Source organism: Ambystoma mexicanum, chromosome 6q (genome assembly GCF_040938575.1).
Source record: "Ambystoma mexicanum isolate Mex_15411 chromosome 6q, UKY_AmexF1_1, whole genome shotgun sequence".
Taxonomy (NCBI): domain Eukaryota; kingdom Metazoa; phylum Chordata; class Amphibia; order Caudata; family Ambystomatidae; genus Ambystoma; species Ambystoma mexicanum.
This window is the reverse complement of record NC_090937.1, coordinates 741566311-741584195: the sequence shown is the minus strand read 5'-3', so window position 1 is coordinate 741584195 and position 17885 is coordinate 741566311. Positions and strand designations below refer to the sequence as shown.

Genomic DNA, 17885 nt, shown 5'->3' with positions numbered 1-17885 from the left:
GGGAAGTCCATTATTTGCCCCCAAGCGTCACTCGAGTCTGAGTTGGTTCTCTGACTGCTCTAAGAGCGGCATTACCGAGGAGTGTTTCGACGTGACAACAGAAGCATAAGGGACCTCCTTTAAGAATGTACACGTCACAACGGCGGTGCATAGATACAGATCCAAGCACCGAGTCAGCCGGCTAGGGCAGGGGAAAGAAGCTGTGTGACTGGCAGGGAAAGCGGCCCGTCGCCAGGCAACGCCCGACGTTCTCTAGCTGCGCAACTCCGTGTAAGCGGCGAGAAGAGGAGCACTCTTAAATCGACCCCCTGTGCCCGCTGCAGTGCCCAGGGGCGGGGGGCCAGAGGAGCGACACCCCAGCACTCGCTCTAGCACTCATAGAGCGTGACACTGAATCCCAGTACTCCGCCTTCCCCCAGGTAAATTCTTGGTTAGGTTATTATGACAAGTTGCGGGAGGGGAACACGTGTGCTTCAAAATAGTTATGTTGACAGATGGAACCTAAATATTGTCCTTACCTGCCTGGTTTGTATTGTTAGTGTGTACTGTGGGCTTTACATTCGTTGTACACCGCTGTGCTTCGTGTATTGTCTGTTCATTTAATTGATATCCTATTTAGTTGAATATCCATAGATCATATCTGGGAGGCGTTCCAGAATTATTAAGAGTTGAAAAATAAGCTGTTTTCCGTCTGCTACCCACTTTCCGCAGGGAAGAAGGTGCATCCTTTGAACGAGTTAACAGTGAAAACCGCACCAAATAAGGAAAAAGTTAGACACACAAGAAACAAGTTAGGCACAGAGCGGTGCAGCTATTTTGGGGCGAAGGAGGGGATTCGTGCAAATCCATGCAGTCGTTTAAAAAAAAAAAATATGAAGGCTAATGTGTTGACCGTGGCTGAAAAACACTTATATGTCTCACATGGTGCATTGCAGCAAATGAGCCTTTTCAGAAATAAACAGTAATCTCACAATAATTTTGCAGTTATTATCTTGCAATAATTTTGCAGTAAATACACGCGAGAACAAAAGGCGGGGGCATGGAACTCTTTTCAAAATGTATGCTAAAACACCAAGTGGGTAATGGTATACAAGTTGTATATATGATTCCAGATAGTCCTGATTCTGATTCCCTTAATTCAGGCACACTAGAATGAAGATTCCCCCTGCTAATAGCACAGGGAGGCGACAAGGAGGCGAGCATTAAGCTTCATCTTCTCTTTTATTCTACTCTCCAGCGGTTTCAACAAATAGTGTAAATAAATAAAATAAAACATCTTTTAAAATCTTTTTTTTCTTTCTTTTTTTTTACAAAGTCCCATCATTCCTGTAGTCCCTTTAGTCTTTTATCCATGTGACATAGTCCTTCCTCTTCCTCTGTTCCCCCTCTTCTTTGACTGCTTCGAACTGCAATCTTCTCCAAACTGAGTAGCCAACCGGGCCAACTTCTATTCTGAACGTCCTGCTTTATGCCGGATAGGTCTCTCGCATTTCATCTTGAGGACTCGCACCGAGAAACTTGTTCTTCTCTCTAATGATGTCAGCTGTTCTTTTGCTCATCTCCTAGTGTCAGAAATAACAATAGCAACATGTTAGGGCAGGGAATACACACCCTATTCTGGAAGAAATGATCATGTCAGTCATATGCAATAACATCACTTTATTCAATTTATTATTGCTCCATATTTTTTGTGTATCTGGGTCGGAAATGTAATGCTCGCCTCCTTGTCTTTAATAGAATCAAGAGCTCCCTGCGCTATTAGCAGGGGGAATTTTCATTCTATGTCAAGACGGAGGCGAGCATTAAGCTTGTTCAAAGCTTCTTAATACTGCTTCTGCTATTGTGTTAATTGGTCGAAAATAAAACGTTCTAAACATTTTATCGCTAGCCCAATCTGCAGCTTTCATAATATCTTGCAAAGCTGCGCCTTGCCCTAGCGCTTTCGAGGCCAATCCCCCTCTAACCGAATGCGCTCCAAATTTTGTCATGTCTATGCCTACTAGACTCATGATATCTCTGACCCATCGCGCTATAGTGGCTGTTGCTACTCCTTTGTGTGGTTTCCTGCACGCTATTAACAATTGTGTCGTCCCTACTGGTCTTAGCTCTGCAGTTCTACTCTCGTACTCTTTTATGCACGTGGCTACTCACCACTTCGGATGCTCTTGCATGTAGGGGTACTTGATAGTGGAAGAATCTGTTTTCGTTCTTCTGGACAGGTTAAACGTTACTCCTTCTGGACCATATGTCTTCCTATTTCCTTCTAGTGCCTTTACTTCCGCCACTCTCCTGCATGACACCATGCATAATAGCATGGCTAATTTCCCCGAAAGCTTCCTAGCAACAAGTATCGGTTACTGGGCCAATCTGCTAGTAGTTTCAATACCACTGATACGTCCCGTAAAACTTCGTACCTCTGCTGAGGTGACTTCCTGAATCTTATTCCTTTTAGGAGTCATATCACTGCTATGTTCTCTCCTACCGGCACTCCTTCCACAGGCAGGTGGCCTGCTGAAATTGCGGATTGTGGGATGTTTTACCCATGCAGCCAAGCCCTACCATAAAACTGTTCAATACTGGCATTGAAAACATCATGATGGCCAGAACTCCCCAGAGAGTTCACAGGGAAAACATGAAGAATAGGCTGCCACCAATATTTGCCTATGTTGTGAGCACAGGAGGGCACTGCCTAAAACCACCATTGGGCTAACCACACAGTAGCCTGAAACCATTGGGAATGGCAATGCTGATTGCCAAAAGCAACCCAGAACTGTGGGGAATTCATTTTCTTAATGTCAAAAATGGAGGCAGTACCGGTGCTCACCACTATCAGAAAGCCGGCGTTTTAAAACCACCAGACTTTTGTGTAAAACTGAACAAATGAACCGAAACCAGGCGAAGGAAAGACTTGCTAAGAGGTGGATACAATGTAAAACTATATTCTGAAATGACTTGAAGGAAGTACTTATTAATGTATATATAAAAAATAGCTGCATGTAAGTTGGTTTTGAAAGTAGAAAACTGGGAACTAAAGTGACATTTAGCTGAATTCTGCCTGACAACTACCCCCAACAGGAGAAACCTGCTCAGCCACTCTTCCCAGGCCTGGCTGCATCCTGCTGCCCCCACCAAAAAGAGATGACACCTCTCTGATTGGGTTAGGGGAGGAGCACCTGGGGACTGCAGGAAGTTGAACAAAGCCTTGTCCTGGACTCAGGCAAATGCTATATAGGGGGGCCGTAAAGTGGCTTCCTCTTGGGAGAAACTGGGAGGGGCAGTGCCTCTGCTAGCAAACTGAGCTTGGGGGAAGTGCATAAACCAGTTACTCCACCATGTGATGTGGGAAGCCACACCCCTTTTTGACCAGGGCATAATTTTAAAAAGATTGATAACTCATAGTGCGGACTGGTCAAAATTATATAAATAACATCATTATTCTTGGGATTTTTCTGTGCACATTTTAAGAGGTGTTAGGACCCTGTGGTTTATTCTGGGGGGTTGCTAGCGGAAAATAGGGTCTTACTCCTAATGTCTGCATGTTAAAAATCTGACACTTCATCAATTAATGACCATACTCCTTGCGCACATTTGTGTAATTGTTGGTAAATGTCCAATATTGGTAAACCTGCCAAAAAGCGCAAAATGTTGTCATTTCTGAATCCCAGCTCGCAGGAACATGGGGCTTGAACAGAGACCTGTCTTAATTCATCTGTAATATGTACATGTAATGTCAACCACTTGTGTATCTGGGAAATATGTATTTGAGTCAGAAATAGATTTGTGTGCAATTTGACAAGGGGAGGACCCCCTGACCCATAAACAGACCTCATCATGATGACAATCCATTTCCTTCCCCCAATCATGGGAGAGGGGAGAATTGGGCCAATGACAAGTAGAGAGAGAGAGGCTCAGTTATGCCACGCACACACCCACTCTCTAAACACATAAAAGCAGACAGTGCAGGACAGGTAGGGACATTCACTTTCCACTTTCTTGCGGGACGCTTTGCCGGGAGACTCCAGACTTCAAATCCATCAACCTCCAGAAACCAGAGATCCAGAGAGACCAGAGATTCAGAGAGACCAGAACTGCGCAGTTTTGTGAGCAGAACCGGTGCTTAACAGACCCAGAGAGCAGAGCTGACCCAGGTAGCCGGGACTTCAGAACCACCCGCCGGAAGTCCCGTCCAACCTGACAAGACCTTGACGGCTTATTTCAAAAAGATAGTGTGAGTACTCCAGGACTGTGCCAAACTAATCTCTTAGTTTAAAATAATCTAATTAAAACTATTTTAACCTATTTAGAACTACCTCATAGGAATCGTGTGTGTCATTCCGTCCTTTTTAAAGCTGAAAACTGTCACCTGTCATTTTGAACTCTTAAATTTCAAATCCAAAAAACGACTTTCACAAAATCGTCCGTATCTCCGGAACGAGATTTAACTTTCATCTTAAAGCTAAGATTCTAGGCTTTCCTTATAGTGCCTCTGCAATTACGCTCGACGCACGCGATTACATTTTCCGCAATTTGACATTTTGCACAATTTCAGCCATGTGTAAAAATCAGCGTAAAAATCAGCAGCTTCTTGCTTTCCTTTGCTAAAATTCGTTTTAACCTGCTGGTTACTCATAGAGCATTGCTAAAGTGAGCCTGAACTAATATAAACTAGATATCACCCACCCTGAACCTCTAGAGGGAATTAAAAGCATTTTTATCACATTTCTCACTTCATTGTCATCACATTCAAAGCATTTTGGGCCTGTGTTTTAAAATCATACCTGTTTTTCTCTAAGTTTGCTAGGGGGGAACTGCGTTTCGTATTGCATTTTGTTGGGATTCTTGAAGACTGTGTGCTCTCCTTCCATTTCTTACATTGCATAGGAGGGGGGGTGAATTGCCAAAGAAAAAGTGATTATATTATCTTTTGCTAAAATCATATCAAGTTATTTCTGTACTGCATCTCATTCCTCATTGCTTTTCCCTTGAAACCATAAAAGTATTTTCGCTGCCTTATCCATCCTATACCAACTCCTCATTGATTGTAAAGAAGTGTGCTAGTGTCAGATTACCCATTGTTGATCAACATTATATTCATAAGTCTGATATCAATTATTAATTTATTATAAAAGTGTGATATATATATATTGTTTAATTTTTTCAAATAAACCTTTTAAATTTGCAAAACAAGCCTACTTCTTGGCTCAGTGAGGTCAAGGGGGATTCTAAGAGAGGGGTGTTATACAAGGGTTCATCATCCAGATTATAACTTGCCATAAAAATATATAAATAAGGGCTTCCCTTAGGCATCCCAGACAAGGCACTGACTTAGTGGGATTGCTTGATTGGAGTCACTTACAGAGTGGGGGCTCGTAGCCGGGATATTCTGGATTAGGTTTACCACTTGTGCAGCCTAATACAGTGTGCTAACTGACGGGATACATACATCCGGTCGGATCACCACGCTGTGGTACGCTGTAAAGCACTCCTCAAAGGGACGCTCTAAGGAGAAGGTCTGTTTTGCAAAATAAAATACAAACTTCGGTAAGTCAGGAAGGAACTCAAATTCCAGAATGATGACCTTGGTAGATATGAAGATAGCTAGGGAGCACCTCTTACATAAACTGTTTGTGAGGGGTGAATGGTCTGAACAGGACCAAAATGTATGGTTGCAGGCGATCACACAACATGTCACTACAACTGGGTCAGAGATGTGGAGAGATCAGGGTCCCTTACATGTGGCCCTGAGTGAACTATGTATGGCCCCTAAGGGCAAGGATGAGCACAACAAGATTGCCAGGGTAGCGGCATATTTATATTTACATATGGGAGCCATGCAGGACAAATGTGCTGAAGGCCAAGAACTGGCAAATAGGCAACAGATGGTGTTAGAAAAGGCCCAATCTGACCTGGACTCTTCTGAGCAGAGGCTGCTCAGGAGCCAGGAGTCAGAAAATGACAGCAGACAGTACATCACTAAAATGAAGGAGGATATTGATATCCTGCAACAGGAAAAGGCTGACCAGGATACCAGAATTCTGGCTTTGCAGAAGGAGCACCAAGACAGTTTGGACTCCTTACTGCAGAGCCAGAAAAAGCTGGAGCAACAGATAGATTTCAACAGGGCATGCACGAAGCAGGTAGCCACCCTGCAAAGCCAATTGGATAGAGAAAAAGAGGAGAGCAATAAACTGATTCTGAAAGACCTGGACACCCAGACAGAATTTCAGGAAGAGCGCCAGAAAGCTGGTGCCTTTCAAAGGCAGAGGGACGACCTGGCGGCACAGATGCAGACTCTTAGTCAGGAAAGGGACACCTTAGGCCAGGAAGTTTGCCAACTAAAAGAAAAAATTGAAGAAAATCACCTGGCCCTCCAGGGGCTGGGTGACCTCCAAAAAGAGCATCACAACTTGCTAGAGCACAACAGGAGGGTGGAAGATGCTCTGGCAAGAAAGGAGCAGGCCAGTAGGGATGGGACTCAGGAGGTAACCCTCCTGAAGCAAAGACTGGCCCAGTTTTCCAGGACCAATCAGGAGGCACAGAGAGAGAATGAGGCTCTCTGTCAGCACAATGATAGGCTCCAGCAACAGGTAGCCATGCAGGAGAGACTGATAGAGTCTAGTAAGGCCTTAACTGAGGAACTGAAAGCACAGGCTCTTGCATTGCAACAGGGAGCAGGGGCTGACAGAGATGAAGTTCGCTGGGAAAGGGAAACACCTGAGCATAACCTCAGAAGCCCTAGTACCAGAGGCCTTCATCTCTCTCAGTCTCTGGACTCTGCCACCCCCATGTCCCCTGGCGCACATGAGCACAGGGCCACAGGGATGGCAGATTACTATCCAGCCAAAAATATGGGGCTCATAGGCCATTACCACCCAGGAATGGCGGGGCGGGCATCCGGGTATGGGCACCCAAGCACAGTGCAATTTAGTGGGGAACCCCAGGAGAGTAGGCCCATTAAGGGCATCCTGAAAACCTCTGCCCAGTTAGGTCAGTGGGGGGGTACCCATCAAATCCTGGCAGCAAGGAGGGAACTGAAGACTCCTCTGAGCGTTACAGGACACAGGAGACCAGGTCCCCACATTTTGCCAGCAATTCCCAGGCTCGCAGAATCTGGGAAAACCTGGAAGATCAGACGGGCACCTCTGGGAGCAGTGCTTTGGAGTCGGAGGATGAATGGACCAGGGTTACCCGAACCAATAGGAGTGTCATCACGCTTTATCATAAGAACGCCAAGTATTCTGTTTGGGAACACTTGGAGCTCTATGAGCAAATGATGGAGACTTTCCATTTGAAGGACAGCAGTAGCTGCATCCAGTACGTCAAATGGACATTCTCCCCAGAATACTCCAGTTTCTTTGCAGGGCTGGAAGACCAAAACCATTCAAGATGGTCCGCATATAGGGCGGCCATCTTGAAACATTTTTCTGTTCATAGAAATCCTCAAGAGGCTTGCAAGGCAGCCTACAATTTGCAATGTGGGGAGGATCAGGCCCCACAAGAATTTGTGCAAGAATTGAAGCGTGCCTTTGCGCAGACCACCAGAAGGGTGCGCACGGACAGCAGAGAATTTGTCAATACTTTTTTCCATGCCTTGCCCAAATACATCATGACCCAGCTAGTGAGAGATTTTCACAAGAAGAGGTCACTAGACTGGGTCATTGAACAAGCTACCCGGATCTATGAGGTGCAGAAGCCCATAGAAAATAAAAGTAATGCGCAGAAAAACCCCAAAACCAACAGCACCACTGCTGCTGCCAAGGTGGCGGAGGTAAAGGTTGCCCCCGTTTTAGATTTGGAGATGGGGGGGGCCTAAAAACCTGCCTGCACCAAATAATTCACAGCCCAGAAGGCCCTCGGGCCAGTCACAGACAGGGAGTCGAGGAGGTAGTCCCACAAATGGGGTCCCCCACTCCCCTGATTATGTAAGTCCCAGCTACAAGGGAAACCGACCCATCCTGGGGTATGTGTGGACTCCTCCAGCCCAAGGGGGGGGGATCCAGCCGAGCACCTGACCCAGGGAACTTCCCTCCTAACTTCCCCCAGGAGGGCAGAAACTCACCAAATCCTGGGCAGAACTTTTTCCCCAGGTATCCACCCAATTTCCAACCCCAAAACCATCCATCCTTCTTTCCCCAATTCCCTGAGCCCAGACAACCTAATCCGGGAAAGGGGAGGCCAAGGGTGGAGGGGTACCCAAATCTTCCCAACCTGGGGTATTACCAGAGAAGGGATAGCTACCCTTCCCGGGATCAGCCCAGGGGGGAAAACAGAACCCCGTATCAGCCTGAGCGGGTTTCACAACTTGAGCGCCAGGTCCAAAACATGGCACGGGATCTGGGCCACATGCTGAGGGCGCAACACAACCCTCAGATGGGCATGCCACTGCAGAATGCCCCAAGTCTGGGCCTGGTGCTCCAGAACAATGACGGGGGCAGCACCCCGATAACCCACCAGTTCCCAGGGAGGAGGCACAAGGGGAAGGGGGGTGTAAAGCCTTAGAGGAAGCTTCCTTCCCAACTTGTAAACAGCCCCTGGAATACCAGGAACCGGAAACAAAATCTTCTACCCCTGAAAGTCTGCCACCCAAGGAGCAGAGAGGAGGTAGGAGAAACAAAGGACCCAAACAGACCCACTTTGTGGAGGAGGTACAGGTCTTCCAATTTGAGGGAGAGGGATCCTCAGGGGATCCTGGGAAAAGGATCTTCTCCTTTAGAGATGGGGGAACTCCTCCCAAAGAAAAATGGGTCCCAAGGGATTCCAATCCAGACTGGGGAGATATGGAGACTGAGCTACCGCCGCCCATCATCTCATCCCAGAATCCACAATACCGAAATCCCCTGGTTCAAACCCATCCTGGTGACTGCCTCCAAAAAGGGGGGGGCGGCCCAGAACCGGAACCAGGGGAACCCACAATGGCTCTGATCTCCAGTTGCCAACTTTTTCTTTCAGATTCCCCAGGCGCTCCACAGAATTCTGCCCAAATCTCGTCGCTAGCAATGTCCAAAACCAGAAAATTAGCCCACCAATTGTCCAAAAATGTGCATTATCTGTGCCCCCTTGAGGAGAAGGAGGGAAGATACTATGCCCCGGTACAAGTACAGGGGCAGGGTACAATTTTGGCACTGGTAGACACTGGATCCCAAGCTACCCTTCTGTCCAAAAGGGCCTGTGATGAACTAAATGCAGGAAGGGGGGAGAATTACCGAATTCCTCTCACCTCTCTTCCTGGACAACTGCAGAACTTTGACGGGAAGGAAATTCCCATTGAGGGGACTGCAGATTTGGACATTAAAATTGGGCGACACAAGGTGAAACACCCGGTCATAGTAGTAACTCCAGAGGGCACCCCTTGTTTACTAGGGAATGACCTCCTGAGAAGGTTGTCACCCCTAATAGATTGTGTAAACAAGGTCCTCTGGACCCAGACTAGCCGACCAATAAAATAAACAGAGTGTCAACCATGTTAGTTTAAACGGCACCTGCCACACGGTTGAACAAAAATCTGACCAAGTAGAATTTCACTTCCAGAACAACCAAATTCCAGACGTGACAGTAATAGCAGTAGGACAACAGACTGGTGATGGGGGTCCTCTCTATTTCTGAAAATCAACCTTCCTTCCAGTTTAAGGTGGTATTCCACACTGGAAGGAAACACTCTGAAATTCTTTACCAATCCACAATCAGACACTCCCATTCCTATAGTCCAGAAAGATGTGAAATCAGCTCAGAGCCTGGCTGATATTCATCAAATTGGAGATCAGTTGTTCAACCCAGTTCAGCTAAATGATGGGAAGGACTCTGTCCTCGCTCGAGTGTGTGTGAACAATGGTAAGAGCTTCATCAGCGAAGCCATGTTCCGCCAACTCCCAAAAGATTCAGCCATTCCCACATTCAAACTGATAGATAAATGGGAAATGGATCTGGAAACACCCAATTCCAAACATCTCCTTCCAGGCAAGTGTATGCTCAAAATCTCCATTGGCAACAAGAGCATAGTCCATAATTGTTGGGTCGTGCGAGACGTCACTGCCGCCTTTTACTTAGGCAGTGACATTCTCAATCGCTTCGCCATTAGTTTGGACCTAATAAACTTCAAAGCGAGGAAGTCACCATCCCAGAAAGAACACAACAATTCTCCCTGGAAGTGCAAGTTAAAAGAGGACAAAAATTGAAAAACCCTGATGCATATATTCATCTAAATGCTTCTCTCCAACAACAAGGGTTAGGGGTAAGCCCAACACCATTAGTCAACATAGAACATGACACCATTCCAATAGAGGTGGATAACAGCGACTTACAGAGTATTACTCTAGCCGCAGGCACCATCATTGGAATGGCGGTTGATGACCGACATTTCTCCATTGATTTAGGAAATGAACTGTTAGGACCGATCCCCAAGGACTGTTTTGACAGTGACAGTGAGGACAATACAACACCAGACAGGATTTTCACCCGGCATGGGGGGAACTTCCTGGTGTACACTTCTTGCTCTTATGGTAAGGAAGATGTGACTTGTGACTTCAGAGGGGATGAGGTGATTTTCTAGGTCCATGAGGGCTGCCTTTCCCACCTGAAGCCTCCGGTCCAAATCAGCACTCTGACCAGGGACTTCTCCACCCACCTGGAGGAGGCCGCTGAGATAGCAAAACCAGAAGTCTTTCCAGGCTTCAGGCAGATTGTGGAAGAGAGAGTCAACCTAGCTGATGCCTGTGTGACTCTGGAACAGAAGCAAAAGTTGAAACAAGTGTTCTTGGAGTTCCAAGATCTCTTTGCGGTAGACTCATATGACTGTGGTCTCACCGACATCCACACCACAACAATTCCCACGGACCCTGCAATGACTCCAGTGTTTGTGAAGCAATATTGTTTGCCTCTCGCATCCATGGAGTCCCTTACTGAAATAATTAAGAACCTTAAGTCCCGGGGAATAATCCGTCCAGTACACAGCACCTTCAATAATCCGGTGCTGGGAATATTGAAGCCAAACGGCCAGTGGAGACTCTGCGCCGACCTTAGGGAGCTCACCAAACGGGTCCATACTTCCCGATGGCCTCTGCCCTACATTGACCAAGGGCTGGCCCAGATTCAGGGGTCACAGGTATTCACAGCAATAGACCTGACCAATGGATACTGGACTGTGCCTGTCAGTAGGGAGGACCAATACAAACTGGCTTTTACCTTTGGGGGCCAGCAGTACACATGGACCCGGACTCCCTTCGGATACCTCAACTCCGGCAATGAATTCAACATTTTCCTACACAAGGCCATGCCCGACCTGGGTGCAAGGGGTAACTTGGCTTATGTAGATGATGTCCTCATCAAAAGTTCATCTGTGGAAGAACACATAGCAGAGATGCATTATGTTCTGACACAGTTGAGGGCCGCCAGAGCAAAACTTTCCTTCCAGAAAACACAGTGGTGTAGAACCCGTGTTAATTTCTTGGGGCATGAGATTACTCCTCAGGGTCTCTGTCCCCAAGAAAAGAAAGTGGAAGCACTTCAGAAACTGGAAGACCCCACAACTCTGCAGGAACTAAGGAGCCTCCTTGGACTGACTAATTACAGCAGAAAGTTCATTGAAGGCTACGCAGAGATCACTAGACCCCTGATTCATCTCTTGAAGGGGGGGTCAAGTGGGAATGGGGTCCAGAACAATCCGAGGCAGTAAGACAACTCAAAAGAAGCCTCTCACAAGCGCCTTGCCTAGCTTACCCTGTCAGAAACAAGGAGTTCTTCCTGGAGACAGGGTTCTCTAATACGTGCTTGACGGCAGTATTATACCAAAAGCATGACAAGGTCAATAAAGTAATCTCCTATGCGAGCAAAACTTTATCCTCTGTGGAGTAAAAATTCAACGATTGTGAGAAGGCACTCCTGGCAACGGTGTGGGCATTGAAGAATTACCGCCCATTTATCCAGGGGGAACACATCATAGTGGAGACTCCACACCAGCCTCTGCAATATCTCCAAAGTGACAGACTCCGGGCCGGAAATGTGAGTAATTCCCGAATTACTTCCTGAATTCTTTCAATGCAAGGCTTTCCTGTAGAGGTCAGATATGGCCAAAACAAGAAGAGTCCCCTCGCGCAAGGTCTGGCTGATTTACAAATCGACTTTGTAGGCCCTGTAATTCGCTCGTCTAGAGGAAACAAGTACATGTTGACCGTTACATGCTTGTTTACCAAGTGGGTGGAATGCCTCCCGGCCCCAAACTGCAAGGCAGAAAGAGCAGCTGGTATTGGTATACCTCAAAGGATTGAGTCAGACAGAGGTAGCCATTTCACCAGTGAGGTAATGACAAAGATGTGGGAGATACTGGGGGTCAAAAGGAAGTTACATATTACTTACCGGCCAGCATCCTCTGGGGCAGTAGAACGCTACAACCGAACCATTGTGAGCATCTTAAAAAAGTTTGTGGCAGATTCTGGGCCAAGTTGGGATATCCGACTACCTCTGGTCCTAATGGCCATCAGATCTACCTCTTCATCTGCAACTAAAATGTCACCATTTGAGTTGATGACTGGACGCAAGATGGTGCTTCCCCAGCATTTGCTCTACAGGACCCAAGAGCAGACACTGATAAATGCCTCCACAACTCATGAGTATGTGGAGAATTTAAGGAAACACCTTCAACATGCTTTTTCCTATGCACAGCGGAATCTAAAAAGATCAGCTGATAGCATGAAAACCCACTACGACCTGAAAACCACCAGGAAGGAATATACTGTGGGAGACCGGGTCTATCTATACAATTTCCAAAGGAACCAGGCCAAACAGCAAAAATGTTTGCCTACATGGAAGGGACCGTTTGAAATTATAGACAAAATCTCCCCTGTAGCCTATAAAATCTGCATCCCTAAAGGTAGTCTGGCGGAAGGGGAAGATAAGTGGATCCATATAAATCAGCTAAAGTGTTGCCATCCTAGGCACACTGTGCAACAACTGGAGGAATCCTCTGGAATCCCAGAGGGTGCCGCCCCAGATCAATAAAAGCTCCAACCCTAAAATATTCCACATACCAAAAATATAGTAACCTAATGTCAATATTTCCTGTTATATCTTGTTTTTAAAACAAGACTGAAAAATGTAACCGGATGTATAAAATGTATGTGTTCGCCACACCATTAATAGTGGTGGAGAAATGTCTACGAATAGGTATTGCTGCTTTTGCTTTATCATCCTAGGAGAGATGAAACCACAGAGACTGACCAAGGAGGCGACCTGGGGACCGGGAGCGAAGATCCGAGGGGCCTGGGGTACCGCCCAATCCTCCCATCAGGACCAGCAAGGAGAACTGATTGATCGACTGGAGGGAGGAAAAGATGCTGAACAGTGCCATCTATGGAATTGGAAGAAGATGAGGCGAACATCCCAGATCTTGCGAGTTCCATCAGTGAAAGATCAGAATGGCCATTGCAAGAAGGGGGGGCTTGTGGGATGTTTTACCCATGCAGCCAAGCCCTACCATAAAACTGTTCAGTACTGGCATTGAAAACATCATGATGGCCAGAACTCCCCAGAGAGTGCACAGGGAAAACATGAAGAATAGGCTGCCACCCATTTTTGCCTATGTTGTGAGCACAGGAGGGCACTGCCTAAAACCACAATTGGGCTACACACACAGTAGCCTGAAACCATTGGGAATGGCAATGCTGATTGCCAAAAGCAACCCAGAACTGTGGGGAATTCATTTTCTTAATGTCAAAAATGGATGCAGTACTGGTGCTCACCACTATCAGAAAGCGGGCGTTTTAAAACCACCAGACTTTTGTGTAAAACTGAACAAATGAACTGAAACCAGGCCAAGGAAAGACTTGCTAAGAGGTGGATACAATGTAAAACTATATTCTAAAATGACTTGAAGGAAGTAATTATTAATGTATATATAAAAAATAGCTGCATGTAAGTTGGATTTGAAAGTAGGAAACTGGGAACTAAAGTAACATTTAGCTGAATTCTGCCTGACAACTGCCCCCGACAGGAGAAACCTGCTCAGCCACTCTTCCCAGGCCTGGCTGCATCCTGCTGCCCCCACCAAAAGGAGATGACACCTCTCTGATTGGGTTAGGGGAGGAGCACCTGGGGACTGCAGGAAGTTGAACAAAGCCTTGTCCTGGATTCAGGCAAATGTTATATTGGGGGGGCCGTAAAGTGGCTTCCTCTTGGGAGAAAATGGGAGGGGCAGTGCCTCTGCTAGCAAACTGAGCTTGGGGGAAGTGGATAAACCAGTTACTCCACCATGTGATGTGGGAAGCCACACCCCTTTTTGACAGGGCATAATTTTAAAAAGATAGATAACTCATAGTGCGGACTGGTCAAAATTATATAAATAATATCATTATTCTTGGGATTTTTTGTGCACATTTTAAGAGGTGTTAGGACCCTGTGGTGTATTCTGGGGGGTTGCTAGCGGAAAATAGGGTCTTACTCCTAATGTCTGCATGTTAAAAATCTGACACTTCATCAATTAATGTCCATACTGCTTGCGCACATTTGTGTAATTTTTGGTAAATGTCCGATATTGGTAAACCGACCAAAAAGCGCAAAATGTTGTCATTTCTGAATCCCAGCTCGCAGGAACATGGAGCTTGAACAGAGACCTGTCTTAATTCATCTGTAATATGTACATGTAATGTCAACCACTTGTGTATCTGGGAAATATGTATTTGAGTCAGAAATAGATTTGTGTGCAATTTGACAAGGGGAGGATCCTCTGACCCATAAACAGACCTCATCATGATGTCAATCCATTTCCTTCCCCCAATCATGGGAGAGGGGAGAATTGGGCCAATGACAAGTAGAGAGGGGCAGGCTCAGTTATGCCACGCACACACCCACTCTCTAAACACATAAAAGCAGACAGTGCAGGACAGGTAGGGACATTCACTTTCCACTTTCTTGCGGGACGCTTTGCCGGGAGACTCCAGACTTCAAATCCATCAACCTTCAGAGACCAGAGAGACCAGAGATCCAGAGAGACTAGAACTGTGCAGTGTTGTGAGCAGAACCGGTGCTTGACAGACCCAGAGAGCAGAGCTGACACAGGTAGCCGGGACTTCAGAACCACCCGCCGGAAGTCCCGTCCAACATGACCAGACCTTGACGGCTTATTTCAAAAAGATAGTGTGAGTACTCTAGGACTGTGCCAGACTAATCTCTTAGTTTAAAATAATCTAATTAAAACTATTTTAACCTATTTAGAACTACCTCATAAGAATCGTGTGTGTCATTCTGTCCTTTTTAAAGCTGAAAACTGTCACCTGTCATTTTGAACTTTTAAATTTCAAATCCGAAAAACTACTTTCACAAAATCGTCTGTATCTCCGGAACCGTTTGTGCTAGGAACGAGATTTAACTTTCATCTTAAAGCTAAGATTCTAGGCTTTCCTTGTAGTACCTCTGTAATTACGCTTGACGCACGCGATTAAATTTGCCGCAATTTGACATTTTGCACAATTTCAGCCACGTGTAAAAATCTGCAGCTTCTTGCTTTCCTTTGCTAAAATTCGTTTTAACCTGCTGGTTACTCATAGAGCATTGCTAAAGTGAGCCTGAACTAATATAAACTAGATATCACCGACCCTGAACCTCTAGAGGGAATTAAAAGCATTTTTAGCACATTTCTCACTTCATTGTCATCACATTCAAAGCATTTTGGGCCTGTGTTTTAAAATCATACCTGTTTTTCTCTAAGCTTGCTAGGGGGGAACTGCGTTTCGTATTGCATTTTGTTGGGATTCTTGAAGACTGTGTGCTCTCCTTCCATTTCTTACATTGCATAGGAGGGGGGGGTTGAATTGCCAAAGAAAAAGTGATTATATTATCTTTTGCTAAAATCATATCAAGTTATTTCTGTACTGCATTTCATTCCTCATTGCTTTTCCCTTGAAACCATAAAAGTATTTTCGCTGCCTTATCCATCCTATACTAACTCCTCATTGATTGTAAAGAAGTGTGCTAGTGTCAGATTACCCATTGTTGATCAACATTATATTCATGAGTGTGATATCAATTATTAATTTATTATAAAAGTGTGATATGTATATATTGTTTAATTTTTTCAAATAAACCTTTTAAATTTGAAAAACAAGCCTACTTCTTGGCTCAGTGGGGTCAAGGGGGATTCTAAGAGAGGGGTGTTATACAAGGGTTCATCATCCAGATTATAACTTGCCATAAAAATATATAAATAAGGGCTTCCCTTGGGCATCCCAGACAAGGCACTGACTTAGTGGGATTGCTTGATTGGAGTCACTTACAGGATCTATACACTCCTATTGTTCTATATGCCTTACCATCTTGTAGGAGCTCTTCTAAAAAAGGTAGTATCTCGACTAGAGGGGTAGAAACGGGATGACTACTTCTCCTTTTGCACCATGTTGACCACCTGTTCCAAGCTGCATCGCAGCTCCTTCTAGTCGAAGGAGCCTATGACTCGGCGATGAGGCTAGCAAATTGTGCCTAAATTCCTGGGAGATTCCAGCGTCTCCTGTTATCCTGCACGCCATCAACGGCAGCGTCTCCTTCACTCTCAGGGAGTGATATGACCCAACTGGGTCCGTGAGGAGGTTTTCTCCTTGAGATAGTATTCTCGGGTAGTCCGCTATCAGCTCCATGAGCGCTGAAAACCATACTTGGGATTTCCATATCGGAACCCCTAGTATCAAGTCCGCTGCTTCCCTGCGTACTTTTGCTAGTACCCTGCTCATCTCCAGTCCTGCAGCAAAGCATCCACTCCGGCTGCAGCTGGGTCCAATCTCCAGCTGAAAAACCTCTCCTTCTGTGCGTTCAGTCTGGACGCAAACAGATCTGTGTGTACTGGGCCCCAACGTTCTTCCAGCTGCCAGAATATCTCTGTCCAGCATCCAGTCGCTGGAGTCTGAGTGGTGCCTGGAGTTACAGTCCGCTATTACATTCAACGAACCTGGTAAGTATTCGGCTGCTAATGAGATCCCTGATTCTAGGCAGGAATGCCAAAAGTCCTTGGATATTTCCGCTAAGAACCTGGATCTCGTCCCTCCTAAGTGATTGATGTACTTGACTGCTGAAATGTTGTCCATTTTTAGCAGAATACAAGAATTCACTCTTCCTTTTGTAAAAGCCTTGATCGCAAAGGATCCGGCTAACAGTTCCAGACAGTTTATGCGTAACTGGAGTTCTTTCGTGCTCCACCTCCCTCCTGTCTGGAGGTCTCCGCATCGGGCTCCCCAGCCTGCTCTGCTGGCGTCCGATTCTATTATTAAGTCTGGACGGTCGCCGAAGATGGCTCTCCCGTTCCAAGCTTCCATGTTTGCTAACCACCACTCCAGATCTGGATTCCTGATCTATGTGTACTAGCTGGTGGTAATGAAGATCTTGCTGAAGGTGTCTTATCTTCAGCCTTTACAGGGCTCGGTAGTGTAGTGGCCCTGGAAATATCGCCTGTATTGATGCTGCTAGTAAGCCTACTACTCGCGCTATTGTGCAGAGCGAGATAACTGTTTTGCTGAGGAATGTTCTTATTTCCCTTTTTATGTCTCTGATCTTTCTGCTTGGGAGTTCTAAGGTAGCCATCCTGGTGCCTATAATAAATCCTAGAAATGCTATCCTCCTTGTTGGTTTCATCTCTGACTTCTCCTGATTCACAAGAAAACCAAGAGAGGTCAAGAGCTTCACCACCCAGTCGGTCCGGTAGAGGAGCGTCACTCTGCCGTCGGCCATCAGCAGGATGTTGGCCAGATATATAATCATTCAAATCCCTTTCTCCCTGACCGCTGCTGCTATTGGCTTCATGATCTTCGTGAATGCCCATGGCGCTGCTGCCAGTCCAAACGGCATTGTTGCAAATTGCCATAATTGCCCGTCCCAGTCGAATGCTAGAAAGGGACGGAAATCTCTTTCTACTG

At 46.0% G+C, this 17885-nt stretch overlaps 1 protein-coding gene across 2 annotated transcripts in view; it reads left to right on the top strand.

The window, feature by feature from the left end:
- Positions 1–233: 233 nt before the first annotated feature.
- The window catches only part of LOC138516264 (uncharacterized), a 452129-nt gene continuing 434477 nt past the window's right edge, over positions 234–17885 (top strand). The window contains exon 1 of one of the 2 annotated variants that reach the window (XR_011282259.1): positions 234–419. The gene's annotated coding sequence lies outside the window, so the exon portion shown is untranslated. The remainder of the gene's footprint in view (positions 420–17885) is intronic. The other variant, XM_069631256.1, reaches the window with a different exon arrangement.